At 39.9% G+C, this 20175-nt stretch overlaps 1 protein-coding gene across 3 annotated transcripts in view; it reads right to left on the bottom strand.

Annotated features, from left to right (window-relative positions):
- Positions 1–20175, bottom strand: part of CTNND2 (catenin delta 2) — an 875933-nt gene that overhangs the window by 578884 nt on the left and 276874 nt on the right. Inside the window, exon 1 of one of the 3 annotated variants that reach the window (XM_015251743.3) lies at positions 10749–11043. The exons of the other annotated variants lie outside the window; for them this stretch is intronic. The gene's annotated coding sequence lies outside the window, so the exon portion shown is untranslated. Of the gene's footprint in view, positions 1–10748; positions 11044–20175 lie in introns of those variants that run through there. 3 annotated transcript variants of the gene reach the window in all.

Genomic DNA, 20175 nt, shown 5'->3' with positions numbered 1-20175 from the left:
AAAGTAAAAGATTCACATTTAATCCATATTAACTACCGGGAGACCCATCAAGGCAGTTGGGCTGGCTCATGATACAGCAGCTTCCAGCAAATTAGCAGCCCATAACAACTTAGTTATAATGAGCTGCAAGATCTTACACCATAAGCTCCTCTCCATTAAAGTGAATTCAAGTACATGAATTCATGTACAGAGTATAACCTTAACATCTGTCTGTGCTTAGCCAATATTTTGTTTATGCCTTTTTGGGAACAGCCAAATGATCCCCTTGTCCCCTGAAATGAGGGACTGTAATTTCCAGCAACGGCAGTTTTTACGGGATGGAGGGCAGAGCTGATCCACGTCGGCCGCCTCGGCCCCCGAACTGGGCAGCAGGCCGCTCGTGATGCCGCCGCCGTCTCGCACACGGTGGGCCAGCCTCCTCCCCAGCCATTTCCCCTTGCCAGTCAAGTGGGGAAAGTCATCGTCTAGTCGTAAACTAAGTAGGCAACAAGACACATGAAGCTATAAATCCTGTAAATGCATATTTAGTTAAGCAAAACGACTTAAATCATATCCTACTCAACTCAGCATGGAGAACCTAGCTATTTTAATTAATTTAGGTCATTGTTTTCCCTGTAAAAGCAATGTCCTTCTCCTCTTCGTATAGTGGAATGAATGCCCTTTAGAGATTCAGGGAATAATAATATAATACTATCACTATTATAATAATTATTGTTTCTGTTTTACAGCTGAGGAAACAGAGGAATAGGTTACCCATGGTTAACTAGTGGCTAAGTTAAGGGAACAGACATTTTATATACAGTTCAAGGTATCTTCAAAGAGTTTTACGTATAGGATGAATAAATACTTACATAAATAATAGAACTTCCCTATTCTTAGTCTGTCTTAAACAGTGGGTGTACATGAATCACTTGGGCAATGTTTTCAACATTTATGTCCTTCCTTCTGCCTCCAGAAACCTTAGCATGTTGAAAAGTGGGTATTGCAAATATCAGTGTGGGCTTTCTAGATCTTTCCACACCCAAACTGCATCTAGTTCTAATCGACCTAGACATAACGTCTTAAAACGTCTTAGATGGAGGGGATCTAGAAGGTCATTCAGTTCATCACCCATCCTTCTTAAAGACTCAGCCTCTCAGACAGTCACTGCCTGAAATTTAGCTACCGGGGACGACAGCTCAAACTCAGATGCACACCACTCCACCGAAGGACAGCTCTGGGTGTCAAAATCACACTATGCCTTCCTGTAAAAATCTAATAATTGATTCTGACCCTGACTTCTGTTCTGGTTCTGTCCGCTGATTCACCAAAGCACGACACTGACTTTTTCATTGACGCGATAGACCGGCCAATGTTTGAAAACCACACCTTCTCTTCTGTGATTTAAATAAGGGGGCCGTTCAGAATTCTCATCATTGTTCTTGCAAGTTTCATCATTCTGGCCACAGCTCTGAATACTGTTTCTCTTGTTAGTAGATCCCCTCTACCCTTAATTCGTAATATCCAACATTGCACGTAGTATTCCAAATACACTCTGAAAAGTGTCAAGCACTTAAGTGTCACTGCCTTGCAGCACTGAAACTGAACTTCCATTAATGTAACCTAACATTACGTTAGCTTTCTTAATCTTGTGAAATAGTTGCCTTGTATGAAATTTGAATTCAACTAAACCTCTAGTTCTTTATCCAAAATTGCTGCCGAGTTAGGTTTCCATACACGATGTGCCTCTGCGTTTGATACCTTTGTACCTGTGGACAGGGCTGGACATATATCCAAGTTTTCAACTTTTTGTTTTTAATCTCCTTTTTTTTCCCCCAGCATTTTAGGTTCTTCTTGAAATCTAATTCTGTATCAAATGTATTTACATTTTCTTAGCCTTTATAATCTTCAAATTCTATAAACTTGCTTTGAAGACATTGGCTTAATTCTGTGATTAAAGTTTTGAATAGAAAGGTCAGTGTTTCTCCACTGCAGGCTTTTTATGAAGTTTCTACTCAACAGTGTGTCCAAAGGGATATATAAACACATGTCTAATACATGTCATCAGTACACAAAGCTCAGCACAGGCCTTGGGTTGCTCTCTAGTCCCTAGATGGAGGGGACCGTGATCTGCACGCTGTCTTACTGTCCACCTCCCCATCTGCAGAACGTCTGCTGCTTATCATGCACTTGTTCGCAAATGATGAATAATCATTCACAACTGTATGACAGTCTTCATCAGTCACCCCCAAATCTGGTTATAATCACGCCAGAGGGTCTTAGCAAGAGAGATGGCTGAGCTTTATAAATATACTTATTTCTCATATCTCAGGCTTTGAATTCAAATTTGATCATTAACTTCCAAACACTGCTGAGCTGTGTAGCTCAGATGTGGCAGCAACTGTGTCTAAAGCGGGGTGCACAAGATAATCCACTGGGGTAGGGGAAGCAAAGGTTTGAACTACATTTTAAATTACTGTGATTTTTAAAATGACATTTTTGTATTTTCTGACATACAAGTTTCGAGACAGTTGAACATTTGCATCATGCACAAATAAAAAAGCACCTAATGGATGTTCTTGCTCAAAAAACGTTTACTGTTTGAGGAGTGAAACTGACAAAGGCTGCAGACCTTTGGGTGACAGATGCACACAGGCTGGGCTGGGGACCCAGGTAAGACCTGACCCTGTGAGCAGCTCTTTGCAGGAAGCAGCCCTTTGCAGGAGGCCCTTTGTCTTGTTAATTTAGCAAAGCTATATTTTAACTAACCTTTACACCAGGTGCCCGCGTGTTTAACTAACCTCAGGCCCAAGCACACCTTTCAAATCTTTTGATCACACAATGCCTTGCCTAACATGTTGATTCTTAGGTTAAAGGAGAAATTAAGAGTAAGTAATTAACAGATAACCAGATCTTTTCTGCAGCTTCCCCTTCAATAATCCTATGAGCAAACTGTGTGAACAAAACAGCATCTAAAGAAAGATCACAAGGAGTCAGCAAGTCTGCACACAGTGAAAGATGACGAAGACTTTGACCTCTTCCCCAAATGATTAACTGTGACCAGCTTCCCCATTTCCCTTTAAAATCTTTAACAATCAAGCAGAATCTTCAGAGCTGGTTTTCAGACACGAGTCTGCCTTCTCCCCAGGTTGCCAGACTCCTAAGTAAAGCAATCTTTCCTTTCCTCCCAACCCTTGCCTCTCACGAGTATTGGCTTTTGAGCGGCGAGCAGCCAAACCTGAGTTTGGTAACAACCTTAGCCAATCTGTTCTGCTCCACAGCTAAATGGTGATGACTCAACACTGGGAAGGCCCTGCCCGGGAGACAAGAAAATCCTATTCATTTGGAAGAGATCACAGAATGGAAGCCTTTAATTTTGCAGGTACAGAATCTGTGGTGCAGAGGAATTAAGTGACTAGACTGAGAGACTCAGAGCCCTTTGGGGACATACTGGGAGAAGAAAATGAAATGAAATAAGGTTAATACCAGAGCTAGACCTGATTTCGCTCCATTGCTCTTTCTCCAAATATATTACCCCAATAAGGAAGTAAACAAACAAACCAAAAGCCAAAAACAATAAAAAAAGAAAGAAAAGAAACAAAAGGAATTGGAGGAGATAGCCACTTAACTACATCTTTTGGCCCCACCCTTCCACTGACTGATGTGAGGGGACAGCATTAGGCCCAGTGGATGACACCAGCTGTGAACTTTCTGAACACCTGCTCACTCCTCGGTGAGCAGAGTCTTCTTCTAACTTTAAACCCCTTTAGAATTGTGCCTTTGAAAGTTGTGAACATCCACATTGTTCTAAGATGAGTAACACGTTGCCAAAAACTAAATCAAGGGGATAACAGCAGGGGAACATCCACTCGTAACCTTGGTCCAGTAAAATGTTCCTGCACAGCTAGAAGAGGAAATTATCATGTACTTTATAAACACCATCACCTTGCTCCTGACCACGAGAAGAATGTCACTGTTCTCATGGAAAGAAAGTTAGGCCCTAAGTATGTCCGTGTTTTCTTAAAATCCAACAACTGGAATACACTGGGGCCTACAGAGGAAACAAAGACTCTGGTTTTCCTCCAGCCCCGTGGTTTTCCTAATACATCACAGCCAAGCAGACTACTTCACACCTGATTAAATTTACCATGAATTTTGTCTCCAATGAAAGCATAGTCTCAAAGTTGTCCCAATACATCAATGATCCCTGCAAACAAAGATGATTTAAAAAAAAAAAACTTGCCCTGGCTTCCTTTTAAAAGTGGAAGTTAAGAGTAAGGTCTTACAGAACACTGATAGTGATAAACTCATTAGGATGGACGTAGCCTTTGTGTCACTGTAACATACTCTCTTCCTAGATTGTGGTGCTTTGGAAAGGAAGCGGAGGGGTGATAATAATAATAGCCACTGACTCATCTTCTGGCCCCCACTAGCATGACAGCTCCATGAAGGCAGTGGCTTCGCCTCTCTTTATTCCAAACTTTTAGAAGAGGGACTGGCAAGTACCAGAACTCAGTAAATAGGGTTGTAATAACAACTGTGCTATGCCATTCAGCTTAAGTCATCCTTATGAGATGCTTTGGCTTCTGTAGACCTATTGAAACGAATGAAAATGATACACAAGGCTGCACAATAAAACAAACAACACAATTATCATGAAACAGACTGAGAAATGGGGACAACATTCTAAGATCAGGCCTTGACCACATGTCTAGCATCCACCTTCTTAGCTCTGAGCAGCCCAGCTGGTATCCACATGAACAGAACTTTCCCTTCTGTCTGTCTGTCTCCCTCTTTATTTCACACATGCATGCACCAATACAGCCTGGCAGACAGTGGGCCTGGAAAGAGACAAGATTTGGATTAATCACATGCTGATGACCCTGCCAATCTCATATCGCCTTGAATCTGTCACTTGCATGCATCTCCAAGGTGGCAGATAGGACTGTTCCAATCTCTATCCTGCCCCCAAATCTCTGCAGAGAACTCTCAGACCGCCCTTGAACTTGTCCCTCCACCTCCCATACAGCCAGTTTCTGCCTATCTGTGAAATCAGACAGGTAGTTCTCAAAAGCTCCTGGGTCTAGCAGTTTTCTAGGGAATCTATGAAAAATGCAGATGTCCAAGGCCAGCCTCTGAGATGCTGAGTCAGGAAGCCGCCTTTATGATAGTTGCTCCAGCCGGTTCTGATGTGGGAGGGTGTCCGGCAGCACCTCATCACCAGCCCCAGAGCTCCAGGCCCAGCAGGATTTCAAACAGGAATATGCTGACTGGGCGAGTGAAACAGAGTGAAGCAGGCAGGCAGGAGGGAACTAGTAACGAAAAACAAAGGGAGAATTATGCAGTGGGCGGGGAGGCGGGGGCTGGATATCTATGAAGAGGCAAAAATCAATGAAGATTTTCCAGAATCTAAGTGAGATGATTAAACTGAGCAGCGCTGTTGGCTAGAAGGCTGAGAGTGAGCTGCAGAGTTCAGCAGACATGGATTCTAAACTTCGCACTAATTTATCTCTGTGACACGCCACGTAACGGAGTCAATTCTCTGGTTAATGTTTCTGATCCACAGCTCAGGGATATGATCTAACATATAAGGCCTTTGCGGGGACTTAGTGAGATCCTGGAAGTAAACATGGAATCAAGAGCCCTGGATGAGCTCAATAGGTGTATCAATGATTCTTTCAGAGCAATAACAAAATAAAATGGTCAAGTTCATCAGTTTTTACATGAACAAACCCAAACATGCTGAGAGAGTAAGTCCCTGCATGGGAAATGAATGCTATTTGACAAATATCCGTGTACAACATTTGCCAAATATATGACGGCCTGCAAACAGCATCAGGTCCAAGGCAGGTCTGGGCCACAACGCAGCTACCTGTGCTGGAAACCGCGAGGGAGCATCACGGCCAAATGGCCCAACCACCAGGGGCCTGGGATGACGCAGACATAGCTCCCAGTGCACTCCAAGTTCCCCTCTATAAGTTTTTTCATCCTCCCCTCTGTATTGATGGTTTCTATTTTTTGGCAGAAGTGCTCTGTGATCATGTAGGTGCAATTAATCCCCAACCCTGGCACCTAAATTTAATTACTTTTAACATTTCAACACTGAATATAAGTATCTCCTGCAGAAACTTGCTTAACGCCAATGAAAACAATCAGAAATTGGTTCAGAGGAGCAGGAGGGCTTGAAATGAACTGAAGAGGGCACATGTGAACAATGTGGAGGCTATGCAATTATCTCATTCTGTGTTCTCATTGGAGGAAAACCTATTCAGATACTACACTCGACATGCAAACAGCAGCTAAGGCTTATGGGATACAGAAAGGTTCTAATAACCTGTTTGTCTTATACTGAAACAATCAGACACTTGACCAACACTTAAAATTGGCTTTTCTTCAAAAGTGAGCTGGTACCTTTGGAAGCCACAGTCTAACTCAACAGTTTTACTCCTAGAGGAAGTGATCCTCACAGCCCTGAAAAATACATTAGAGAAGATCACTATAAAGTTAGCCGCTCTGTAGTGTCTGTTAAATTCCTAGAGTTTGCAGAGTTTATTTTTAAAAACACAAGTGCGGAGCTTAAACTTGTCAAATGTAGGATGAACTTGATGAAACAAATGTAGGTGATTTGATCCACAAATAAAATACATCCAATGTCATTATGCTTTCCAGGTAAGCCAGCATTAGATACAGCCACACTATACAAGATACTGCTATGAATATGATGAATATTGACTAGTAATTCTTAGGACCCTAAGAATGTATTTTGTTTTTTGAGTAGCATTTTGTTCAACAGAGCTGCTAACTGAATATGATCACATGAATAATCCAGCCCATTGAATCTCTTGCTCAGGATAATGGACATTAGAAACATGAAGAAATATATGATTTAACATTTTAGAGACTGTATATGCTTCTTTGTGTGTTTCTTATAAAGAATACTGTGGAGACCATGCAGATAAATCACAGAATCTTAGGGAGAGCTGGAATGTTAGTGACGGCCACACCTTTTACAGTGGAAGCAGCTGATGACTATGGAAGCTGAAGGCACTGGTCAAGTTTCCACAGCTAGAGGGTGGGAAGAAGGGAGAAGAAGCTGGGTGTTCTTACCAAAGAGTCCATCTGATGTCACAGACCACGCCACAGAAGGGACACTCCCCCTCCTACTCTGTGACAACACAGGAGTCTGGGCTAGGAGTGCTGGTGCATAAGCCATGAGGAATCTTCTGCTTGTATTTGACCACTTTCTCTTGCATTCAAGCTAGAATAATGGGTTTCAAGTGGTAACTTTCAATGATCTCTATTTTTAAAAATCTGAAACAACAACCACAAAGTAGAATACTATATATTTGGTGTCATCCCTCAGTATCCTTGAGGAATTTGTTCCAGGATACTCAGGGAATACCAAAATCCACAGATGCTCAAGTCCCTTGTATTAGATGCTGTAGTGTTCACATATAACCTATGCATATCCTCCCATATACATTCAGTCATCTCTAGATTACTTGTAATACCTTATACAATGCAAATGCTATGTAAATAGCTGTAAAAAAAAAACAATGTAAATACTCAGTAAATAGTTGCCAGGGCACACCAAATTCATTTTGCCTTTTTGAACGTTCTGGAATTTTTTCCCCCCAAGTATTTCGATCTGCAGTTGGTTGAACTATGGATGCAGGACTCACCAATATAAAAAAGCCAACTGTATTCAGATCTTCATTTGTTCATTCAGTAAGTAAGGCAGGCATGGGTCCAGATGCTGAGAAGGCATCAAGGCAAAAATCAGACCAAAAGCCCTGCCCTTGTGGAGGTGATGTTCTAGTGGAGAAAATGAACATTGAGCAAAATGGACAAGTGGATGACACAGGGCACTATCTTTTTTAAAGGCAATGGAGGATAACAGGGCAGGAAAAGATGGGGGGCCATTTAAGTAGAGTTATCAGAAACGAACTCATTGACAAGGCGTCATCAGAGCAAAGATCTAAAGAGCTGAAGGAGCGGGGCATGTGTCTGTCTGGGCTGGATTTGGGGCGGAGGGGGCTGTTTCACTGTGTTAAGCAGAAGTCAACGGCAAATGCAAAAGCCTTGTGTTGGGAGTACGTTCCTGGAGAAGCAAGAAGTTTTCTATGCTGGAGCCAAGTGAGCAAGAGGAAGATGCAGGAGACGTGGGAGAGACTGGGCTGGCAGGTAGCAGATCGCGCAGGGGCCTGTTGGCCCTTTGACTTCTACTCTACATACAGTAGTCACACGGTAGGATTTACACTTTCGTAGGATTTCTCTGGCAACTACACGGAAATAATCTTTATAAGTCACTCAGTAACAGGAATTTCGTACAATAATTTAACTTTTTTCCATCCCGGGTTGGGAGGGTCAAATAAACATATTTGAATATACTGCATAAACTTCATTGCTGTTTCCTGCTCTCTTTGGCCACGCCTCCTTTAGCACAATTATTTGACTGCATTACAGTTACTAGTGCTCATGTGGGCATCTTCACCAGATTTTTTAGTTCTTGAAACCTTGAAAATATCTCTTTCCAGTTTTGTACCTGGCACCTCATGCAATGTTACCACATTGGAGGGACTCAACAAAGATTTGGTGAATATAAGGTATTGCAAAATACAAGAATTATAAACAAGCTATAAAGCAGAGCTCTAAATCAGAATTCACATGTTAATAAGCTACTTGTAGAAACACAAACACAAATCTTTGTTCCAAAACCATTCCAATCAGAACTATTGGTTTTTTAATTGAAGTTCTGCAACTTGACAATATAATCAGCTGAGCTGGACCAAATCTGGAATTGCCTGGGTAAATATGGTTTCTAAAACAACTGAAACTAGTTTTCTTAATTGTGCGCATAAAACTTAAGAGTGAAATAGCCCAGAAAGGATTTTGCCACTTCGCCTTTAGAAATCCTCAGATTGTGTATTTCTTTTAATTCATATCTGGTTTGACTCTCTGCTTATGTTTTAGAATGTCACCTAAAGGATCTATTTAGTATGTTTACAGATACAGCTACATGATATAAATTCTGGATTTAAAAAATAAGTTACTTAAAAATAATTTAAACTTAAAAACAGTTTAAATACCCTTCCCATAAAAAATATTTATACTTGGCAATATGGGTAAAGAGCATCTATACATGTCAGTTAACTTTTATTTTTTAAAAAACTATTTGGATAACATGCATACACAATGCCCTATAGTTTAAAGGCTCACTGTCACTTGGACCCATTACCTTGATGTTACACAAAGTGGTTGCCTAGACGCTATATTCCTAAAGTGAAGCTTAATACTTGTTTACCTTTATATTTAGGCAGTATTATTAAATAAGTCCATCTGTGGAAAATACTTTCAAAGATCAAAGTCTTCTTAAATTACCATCTTTAATCTACACCACTGAGGTTTACTTCCATTCCTTAAAAATGAAAAGATTTCTTCGCCATAATATTACTTACATAAACTTTTAAAACTTCAATTAATGGAAATAAAACATTTCTTAAGAGGTACCCCCCCCCAGAGTATATGCAAGCCATCTTTTGTTAGCTTCTTTAAAATAAAATTTATTCATGCTAGGCAATTAACATTCTACAACATGTGACAGTATGTTTCTGATAAAAATAAGTCAGTTCATGTTAACATGGTCATTATTTGTACTTAGTATCTGAGTTACAAAATCATTCAAATTTCAAATAATACTAATCACGTAAAATGTTAATTTGTGATTTTCATAGTGGAAAGTCATTCTCTGTTGCTAATATTATCCATTTGAAAACACTCAGCTTTAGAGATAAAAACCTAAAGACTTTCTAAAGCATTCCATTTTACTATACTCACAATTCTACAATGCACACCTGTCCTACAGATATACAGAAATCTAATATACAATTCCCATAGACTGTCATCTTGTTAAATTACCAGCATTCTAAAATCAATTTGTTTCTTTAATCTCTTGAGTATCAAAGTATTTTAAGTCGAGCAGTGACACAGGTGAAATCTATGAAGTCATTGTAAATTTTGGCCAGTGATTCTCTCAATGAGTTATCTGAACAAAAGCAATCTGCAAACAGTTATCTGGTAAAGGTTTTCTATAATTATGGAATATCTGTGTCCCATTTACACCTGCACAATTTAGAATGAGCAAAACATGTAATTATTGCATTCTAATTTTAACATAAAGCCCACCACTGAGAACTAAATTATCTCTATAAGAAAGACAGATGTAATGCAACAAGTTAGGTGTCCAATATATTGAATTTTTACAGTTACTTTGTATAGTGACACTGGTTGGGCGATTTTTATGCCTTTACACTCTGACGTATAATTTTTTTTCCTGGGTGAGGTTATTCATTTAATCATACTGGAGAGGAACAAAAAAGACCCACAATTTCCAAATCAAGTTTTAATTACTAGATAATTCTCACTTAATTATAAATGGCTATTTACGTGGATAATCATAACTTTCATAAAATCTGAAGTATGTAGCTATGACACACCAAGTTCTACTAAAAACTATTATTAAGCAGTTATAATGGTTAGTTGACAGGGAAACAGCACAAATTCGGTTATCTGGCTCTTACAATTTCAACATTAACGCGCTGAACAAACTGATCACCGTGAGGCCGGCAAGCAATTCTATCCATGTTTTCTACACATACCACTCAACCTGCAGTTTTCAAACTTCGGTTAAAACCATCACAAAAAAAAAACATTCATAATGAAAGCATTTAAAAATCAAATACGTTCAGTTTTCACTTTTTCTCTATTACCTTTGGAAACAAACGGTCCTTAAATACTTCAAAACTGTAGTCGAGACAAACAAGGCGACTAGTCACAAAGATGAGGGGTTACTTTTCCCTCCTTCCCGGGCAGCGGTGCGGGCGGTTCCTGGCGATCTCCCATCCGCTCCTCCCTCCCCGCACCAGGAACCCCCGAGGAGCTCAGAAATCACGAACGGCGTGGAAAAACAGCCTCAAAAAAGTCAGGACGCCGAATTATCATAGTTTTATTCCTGCTTTCAGTTGCAAACAGTTTAAGAGAAAGCAAAACAAGAAGCTTCAAGACACCGCAAGCCTAGTGGTTGCCGTCTTAAAAGAGAAAAGAATTGAGTTCAGCCAGGCACAAAGGTCTCCATGGCAACAGTGAATTTAGACCCCCATCGGCATTATTTATGCAACATTTCATCACAAAAGGACCCTCCCACTGGCCTGCCTAGCAAATTCTAGTTTTCTAATCTTCCATTCCTCTGCCCCGAATTTGTATCTGGATCCCCAATTATCTGTCTCTCACATAAAAAAAAAAAAATAGTCCCCACAGAACCATAAAATTATTCTCATACTGAATCTAGACTTTGTTTCATTGGTGAATTCAAAGGCAGGAGATAGATTCAAGACGGTTTAGAGTTCGTATTCAAAGCCAGTCTAGTTTTATTTCAAAGATGGGCAGAGCCACCAACACAAGTTTATTCGAATTTTTTTTTTCATTTTTTGAAATGCAATTGTAATTTAAAAGAAGTATAAAATGGGGCAAAGTTTAACCAACCCAAAGGGCTCACAGAAGAGAGAACTTGTCTAGATGCTGACTTTAAAGCTAAATTTTATTTCCTGATATCCAGTCCCATCCGCCCTCCTCCGGCTATTACAGTAGCTCAAACACTCCTTTGAGTCTTTTTACCTGATTTTCCCTCTTTTAGCTAGGACTTCCAGAAACATGGATTGAATAATGTATTTTAAACACTTTATTGAACTGTGTGCCAAAATGGACTCAGGTCACGTAAAAACTAGATGACCTAGGGCGCGTTATTTAAAACAGAGATAACACCTGCGGTGTAAGTAGGTAACTGTGAGTATTAACAGGTTGATAACTTATTAAGGAAATACTTTCTTCAATTCTAAAAGTTTATACAACTACAATTGTTAGGATAATATTTGATGACGTTGAAAGGAAAGACTACTAGTATTTGGTATTACCTCCAATAAGAACTAAACAGGGTGATTTAAAATTAGGTTTTGATTATTTTTCAAACAATACAAGCGGTTATTGATTATTAAAAATTCAAACAGTACGTACTTTTGTAAAGTCAAGGGTAGTTCTTATTCCACATACCCCAATAGCCACCGCACCCTCCCTTAAGACAGCTGTATGTCCGGCCCTAAATCATGCACCTGGATCTAGGTCTTGACCGACAGTGTTGTCTCTAAGACAGTTTTGCAACGATGGTTCATCGGTGCCTGTGTTTCCTGCTGGTGCAGATTTGATAAGATCCTCTGTTGCTGGCAAAATGGGTCATTCTCCCTAGGGTGTAACTGCATGTGGTGTTTGTGATGCCTGCAGAGCACAGCTCACCCTCATTTCTATGAAGATGCCCCTGAAACTGGGCAACTCATGGCCTTACTTCGAAATTCTCTGATGTTTTGTAAATGAATCATTCAGGTCTCTTCTGACACTGAAAACTGAAGAAGAGAATTAAGAGCCAGGGTGACAGTCTCACCTGTAAGAAAATTACTTTCCCAGGTGAGAACCACCACCACTCATACATCCGCATTAGTTCCCAGCTCTCTCCCTTCCATATCTATTGCCTTCTGTTTTGGTTGCTTTATGAGGTTTTTTCCCATCTTCCGCTTTATTTCCCTCTACCAGTCCCCTCTCTTTATTTCTGCACTATTCTTGAGCCTTCTAATGTCTAATGTGGCTTCATTTCAGAAAGTGGCTTTATTTTTTTTCCTATTTTTTCATGAGCGTTGCCAATTCATTGTTATTCCTTTCACGTCTTTTTTGACTTATCATGATCTCTTTGATTTCATTTCTCCTCCATCATTTTAAATGTCTTCAGGCTATTAAAGAATACGGCCAACTGTCTCTTACGTTTTCTGAGGGTAATTTTATTTTCTGGAGTCATACTTTCTCTGCCTTTTGTGTATTATTGTGTTACTTTTTTCTCTTTCCGATTTATTTGTTACTTTTTTGGATAGTGTTAACCCTCTGTTTTATATTTAAACCCTCCAGTTTATTACTTATTTTTGAATGATGGCAACTTTATCTTGGCCTGACTTTTGCTTAGTAACAGATTGGGAAGGAGAGGGGTGCTGAGCGCGAGAGAAGTGAAAACTAATAATGTAGTTCTTGTAATACTTCCCTCAAGATTATTCTCTCTTGTTGGAGTTTGCCCTCCATGGGGCTTTTGGTCTCTCCCGTGTCCCCCATGAGCCCAGTGTTCCAATGAAGGATGCTGAGTCATGACCCTTCCTTCCTTCCATCCATCTTTCCCTTCTCCCTTCTTTTTTTAAATGAAATGTACATATTGAATGTCTAGAAAGCAGTGTTTAAACTCTGCATACCCTCTTTTTTGGGGGTGGGGGTGGTCAAGTTTATTTATTTATTTATTAAATGGAGATACCAGGGATGGAACCCAGGACCTCATGCATGCCAAGCACATGCTCTACCACTGAGCTATACCCTCCCTTACTGCCTACTCTCTTTATATGGGTTTGTGGTTCATTCTTTTCCTAGTATTATTGTAAGTGGAACTGTAATCCTAATTCTTTTGTATGCTTGGTTGATTTTAGTGTTTCCAGGAAAGAAGTAGAAAGAGCTGAACCTTGCGGAATATCCATAATAATGGTTTAAACTCGATCCTAAAAAAAAGCGTTTAAGTATTTGTTTTTCAAAAGATCCAACAGTCACTTATAATTTAAAAGACTATCTTTGCAAATAAGGCCTGGAGAGAAATCCCCTCAATTGGATAATGAAAAAAATTTCAGAGTTAAATACTGAAAACTTCTCCTTAAATATGAGTAAGAAGGTATCATCCACTGCTATCATCACTCACTCTTCTTAACATTGTACCGGAGGTCTTAGGCAAGAAAGTAAAAACAAAAAGAAACATGGACAAAGATCAATTTTCCTTATGTATATTAACAGCAAAGAAATTAAAACAATAGTAGTATTTATAAATATCATAGAAAAACATCCAATGCTTAGGAACAAATCTGTGAACGTGGTATAAGACCTCCACACCAAACACTACACAATCCTGTTGACATTAAAGCAGACACAGCGATTGGAGGGAAATACCACGTTTATGGATGGACAGGTTTAATATTACAAAGGTTGCAATCTCCTTGGGTTAACTGACAGATTTAACACAATTCCAATCCAAATCTCAACGTGCTGTTTTTTTTCAGGGGTGGGAGAGGCTGAAGTAATAGGTAATAGATTCTAAAATGCATATGAAAACGCACAGTGCCAAGACGAGCAAGCAGTCTTGAGGGACAGAAACAAACCTGGAAGGCAGAACCTAACAGATGAGAAGGCACGTTACAAAGCTGCAGCAAGTAAGACCATGTGGTGTCCATGGAAGGAGACACAGAAGGGTGGGATGAGAGAGAACCTGGACACCAAGCCACACACAGACCTAACTCATGAGGCTCCTAAAACTGCCTTGTATGGGAAAGACGGTGCTTCCACCTGCTTATCTATATGGTGAAAAATGCACCCTGACTCCCATCTCAAAAATACACAAAAATCAATTCCATATAAAGTGCTGGTCTGTAGGCGGAAGATTAAACAGTAAAGCTTTGAAAGTAAAATATGGAACACACGCATGACCTTAGAGTAGCCAAGGCTTTCGTTAGCAGGACACAAAAAGTGCTAACCATGAAAGGAATACAAAAGGTGTAAATTGGTTCATATTAATTGGAAAATTCTGTTTATCAAAGACTCCACTGAGAAAGTGAAGGAGCAGTAGTGGGAGAAATTTTTCTCTGAGTGTGTGTGTATATGTGTGTGTGTGTGTGTGTGTGTGTGTGTATATATTTATGTGTGTGTGTATACACATATATACATTTCAAAATAATTGAACAAGCACTTTATAAAACAGGATATCCACACAGCCAATAAACAAATGAAAAGATGTACAACTTCATCACTCACAAAGGATATGCACATTTCAACTTCCATGGGATGTCACTACGTACCCATCAGAAGGGTTAACATAGAAAAGAGAGAGGAGAGAAAATGCCAAATATTGGCAAGTATTGGGTTTTATTAGAACTTTCACAAACACTGAGTGGGGATATAAAATGGTAAAAGAAACTTGATGTGTGCTAATCTCTTTTAAAGCCCTTTATATGCAAACTCTATGTCCCAGAAATTCTGCTCCCAGGTGTACACTCACTAGAAACGAGCTTAAGTGCATCAGAAGACATCACCTGTGATGCTCACATCAGCAGTGTTCACATCATTCCCCACTGGACAGCCCTGAAATGCCCAGTATGAGAATGGACATATACAGTGTATGTGCTCGATGAAACGCTATTCAGCAAAGAAAATAAACCGATAACTAAAACGCAATATTGTGGCCACCTCTTTCACATTACCTTGAGCAAGCTGCACCTGACGGCATTTGCACTTGTTTGTATGTATGTTACACTTAAAAGAGAAAGCCCTAAATTATTTTCACTCCTAGATTTTGGACGTCATAACAGGCATGCATGAAAACAGGAGCATTATTTACCTTCCAATGGTCTTGATTTTCTTTTACAAATCATTTTAACTTTAGAGGCTTCCAGCAATAGCCTTACCAATTTTGTTTTAAAAGAAAATAAAAGATTTTTAAGTCTTACAAAATAAAAGTAGAACCCAAGGATGAAGGAATCACTATTTAATGTGGTATCATCGATTTAAAAATAATTCACTATGTTGTCCTTCTGGACAAATAATCCAATTTCTCTGACCAAATATAAAGAAAGAAATGACATTTTTAATGTCTTGGTCATTTTTGTCTCCTAACACTGACAGCCGGGTAGAAGACTAAGTAGCACTAATACAGGAAAGTTTGAACGTTATAAATAAGTGACAGATTTTGAAGTGGCTTGAAATAAGTTTAATGTGAATGGTTTGCTTTTTCTTAATTTTAATAAAACCTGATCTTTCAAAGGAACGTATTAAGGACTCTTCCGGAAATTCTGGCTTTTCATTTTCTGAGAATCAGCATTCCAGTGGAGAGCTCTAATTCTATTTATTACCCCTCCAGACTCTAAGGTAGAAAATTACAAATGATTGACAGTCAAATTACTGAATGTGCTTTCGGAGGGGCATGGCAAAGCGCCAGCACAAAGACTTCTCCGCAATTAAACAGTTGCAAGGGGTAATATTTCCAGGGCCAGCTCGTCTCTTCATTTGCAGTCTGCACTCATCTCTGCTGTCCACGGCCAGAATGGATCGCAGGACGTGGGAGAGGAAAGAAAAGGAGAAAAGGAAGAGGAAGGAAGTCAAACCAACAACGCTGGCCTTTTGCCCAGGGCCTGGTGGTGACAAGGACTCATATAAAACTAAAACCCTCATGCTGCCTGCTGCTGCTAAACGCTGGGGACCTGGTGTGGGACACAGTCAGAAACGGGACCTTCAGTACTTGGAGGCTGGAAATACGTGACTTCACACACCGGCTCGTATTTGTGAATCAGTGTAAATCGGACCCTTCCAACTAGGAGTGTAGGCTTTATATACTAAAACCCCCATGAATAAAACATACGTTGGTTCTCATTTGCCCTATTGGGGTCAAAAGCTCTTATTTGGGACCTACTGGGGCAAGACACACATCTTACTTTCTCTATGCCTTAATGAACGCTCATGCAATGACAAATTAAGATGAAAGCATTTCATTGCTCTGCTGTGGCATGAAATTCAGTTCAGTGTATTCAAAGCACCCTTGGTTTCTCAAACAGGATGGGTAGCTGACCATCCGGTTACAGTTCCGCAAACCCCCGGCATCCCTGATGTTGTAAACTGTCCATCCATGAAATTCATACAAATGTATATTTCGAGCACAAACAAAGCTTGAAGGCAGGAATCTCCAGTTAGTGAACACACGATTGCAAAGACTGCCAGAGAGTGAATTTAGAACACATTTTTAAATGCATTAATTAATGACAGGTAGAAACACATCTGCTCTATAAACTACTCCTAAAATGCCACGCAGTGCAGTGGTTTTACAATGAATGTATGCTCTTTCCAAGGGCTAGTGACAACGAATGCAGAATTCCTCATCTTTAAAGTTCTCTCTCTCTCTCTCTCTCTCTCACACACACATACACACACACCCCTTGGCAGAATGCAACATTTTAAATTACAGAGGAGAGTTTCCTTCTGGTAGAACACAGATGGAAGGTGTCTATCTTATTTTACCCTTTTTTCACATCTCAAGCATGTATGTGAGGCAGTATCTCCTAAGAGAGAACTCAGTGTATCTGACAGCTAAGATTACTGCATCTTAGTCTCCCAGTATTAAAAGCAGCATTTGTTTCGATTTTTTGCATAATTAGCTCATGTCTTTATCTGATATTCTTTAACATTTATGTAAAGGGGTGATCATGAATAATACTCTGTCAAAACAGAGTGGGCCCTGTCCCTGCGGCCGGACTTAGGTATTATGTCATTGCTCTAGGCGGAGGCACAGAAGGAATACCAAGTAGAAAGCGCACATGACTAAGCATTTTAAGTTCTTCCCCCAAGAACTGTGTTTGGCTAAGACACAAGCCAGAGAGAATACTTTAAAAATATTTCTTTGCAAAAAAAAAGACTAAAGTTCCAAGAAATCAGAGGGGTGCGTTTAAAACAAACATGAGTAAATTCTGGAAAACGTACATTTCAATACATCAAACGCTACCTCTGCAAATATTCTGGTATCATGACTTTTTGTGGAACGCATGCTCCTTGGATATTAGCACAGTTTTTTACACTTAGCCGGGAACGGTCTGTCCTCTCACTTTTAAGATTTAACTGCGTCTTGGGAAGTTACGATGCAGAGGACCGTGGCTACTGATGCTCTGTCAGGAGGTGGGAATCACACATGGGTCAACGGGCTCAATATGGCCAGCATCCCTGTGATTCTAGTACTTGAGCATTGTTTTTGTGTTTTTTATTTGCTTCTCAGCGTTTTTTTTTTTAATTGAGAGCAGTATTTAAATATCTGGTCAGCAGTCTTTCACGAAATGTAGTGTATTTGTTCCACATCTTCTTGAATGCCTGAGAACAACCTCTAAGTGCGTCCTCTGTCCTGCAGCGGGGTTGGTGGTGTGTGGAGCAGGGTTAGGGAGCTAACCCAAACAAGTCCAAACTGATCTTGAATCGAAGGACTCGGTAGGTATTGTAACACTGTATATTAAAAAGATGTCAGTCACTACAGGATCAGTGACGTAGCATTTGTGGAAATGTTACACTCTCTTTTGAGAATTTTGAAGGATTTTTTACAAGATGTTTTGAACACACCTCTATTTCTGAACGTTGCCCAAGTAGGAAAAAACGGAGGCGTCTGACTGTATGACACAGCTTCAGCTGGTTCTGGAATTCACACTGCACAACTGAAATAAGTGTGAGGATGCCTACAGCCTGGCTTACAGCTCTTCAGAGCTCCTAAAAACTGAATTTGTGCTTCATTAACTGCAGCCCATCTAGAATGATGTGATTCCTTGGCATTTTCAAGACTTCTCAGGTCATCCAATGGACTGGATGCAAATTAAGGCTCACTTAACTCTGTAGATTTGTGCTGTTTCCTGTTTCTTGCTCTAAATTCACAATTTGGCCTCCACCAATGCTGTGCTTCTTTTAATTCGCACTTGAGCACTCTGGGCTGAGGGATATTAAGAAAACATAATGAAGACGAGAAGAGCTGGCATTTTATGAGGAGGTGACTCCCCACTGGATAACAAGGGGAACTCACTTCCCACTCTCCTGAAACTGCCTCTGTTCAAACCCTCCTGCCATGAGGAATAGCCACCTTTTTTGTTGTAGTAAATAAGCCACTTAAGCACAGAGTGGAATTTTAGCATTGTTTCTGCACACATTCAAATGGAACAAGTCATTCTCTCATTTTAGAGACGAGAAAAGAGATTCAGAAAGATTAAATATTTTGCCCCAAATCACACAGATCTTAAGTAGGTGACACTTGTTACAAGAACTTGAGCAGCTGGACTTCAGAACTGGCGATCTTCACCACCAGATACCCCTACCGTCATTTACAAGGCTTTACGTGTGTCTCCTGGAGTCATGCCTAAAAATCACGACAGCATCATTTCTTATGGGGTTTTTGCACAGCAATGAAGAATCAGATTACCCATTCCTCTACCCCTCACCAAGGAAAAAAATTCTGAGGAGGAGAAATTCCAGCCCCATAAGAACCAGCCAGGTTCCTAAGGGAGTCAGCACCCCAGGGCTGTCCCCCAACCAGTCTACTTACTAAGTAATCCTTCACCAACTATGGCTTTGCCTACCCCTTTGAAGGCCATTAAGGTCGATGTCATATTCAGAAATTCAAAAATCCTTTATTCACTTATACTGGAATGATTTAGTTGCACCTCCTTAAACAGAAGGAAATACATTTTGCTCTCCCCTTTATTAGCCTCCTAGCGGGAGGTTTACAAGTTGAGGCGAGAGAGGAAGTGTCTATTACTTACAGCCTTTTAACATATGGTTTAAAGATGAAGAGCTGAAAAAAACACATCTTCAGTCACCAAAAAAAATGTATGAAAAGTGCAGGACTTAAGCAAAACATATTATCAATAAAGGCAAGTGTAAAATGTTAATATTCATTAAAGTTCATGCTCATTAAGGATTGGCTTAGAAACATCAAACAGAAGTACTGTGCCTATAATAAGAGCGGAAATGAATGGGACAATCTGCCTTGTTAGGTCATGATACCACAGCGACGTTTCCTGGAAAACCGAAAGAAAGAAACCGTGGTAAAGGAGAAAAGTTACAGATCATAGCAAGGTTTATCTCAAACAGGTGTTTTATTTCTAATAGAACTTTTTAGAAGCTTGTGGCTTCCAGAACTTTTTTGTAGGTATTGACACATAGGTACTTCTTTAATGAAATTTTTGGAATTTTTTTCATTCTCCCCAATCGTGTATGAAATCTTGAACTTGTCAACAGTAGTTTTTACCCAAATATAGTATTTTTCCCCAAATGTGACATCCACAGCTGGCAAAAGATTTTTTGCACTTCGTTTTCTTTTTGCTGGTTCTGAAAATCAAAAAAGTCTGGAAGCTCTACTTCTTTATGAGGCTAACATGGATCAAATAGGAGAATTATCCCCTGGGAGTGCAGTTCTGTGAGGAATCAGGGAAAGGGGACTAATGAACACAATTTAGACTTTCTACTGGGGTTCATAGGCCATAAAGTTTACTGTTCTGATGAGAA

Source organism: Vicugna pacos, chromosome 3 (assembly GCF_048564905.1).
Source record: "Vicugna pacos chromosome 3, VicPac4, whole genome shotgun sequence".
Lineage (NCBI taxonomy): Eukaryota > Metazoa > Chordata > Mammalia > Artiodactyla > Camelidae > Vicugna > Vicugna pacos.
The sequence above is the reverse complement of the archived record's forward strand: the minus strand, read 5'-3'. Positions and strand labels throughout refer to the sequence as shown.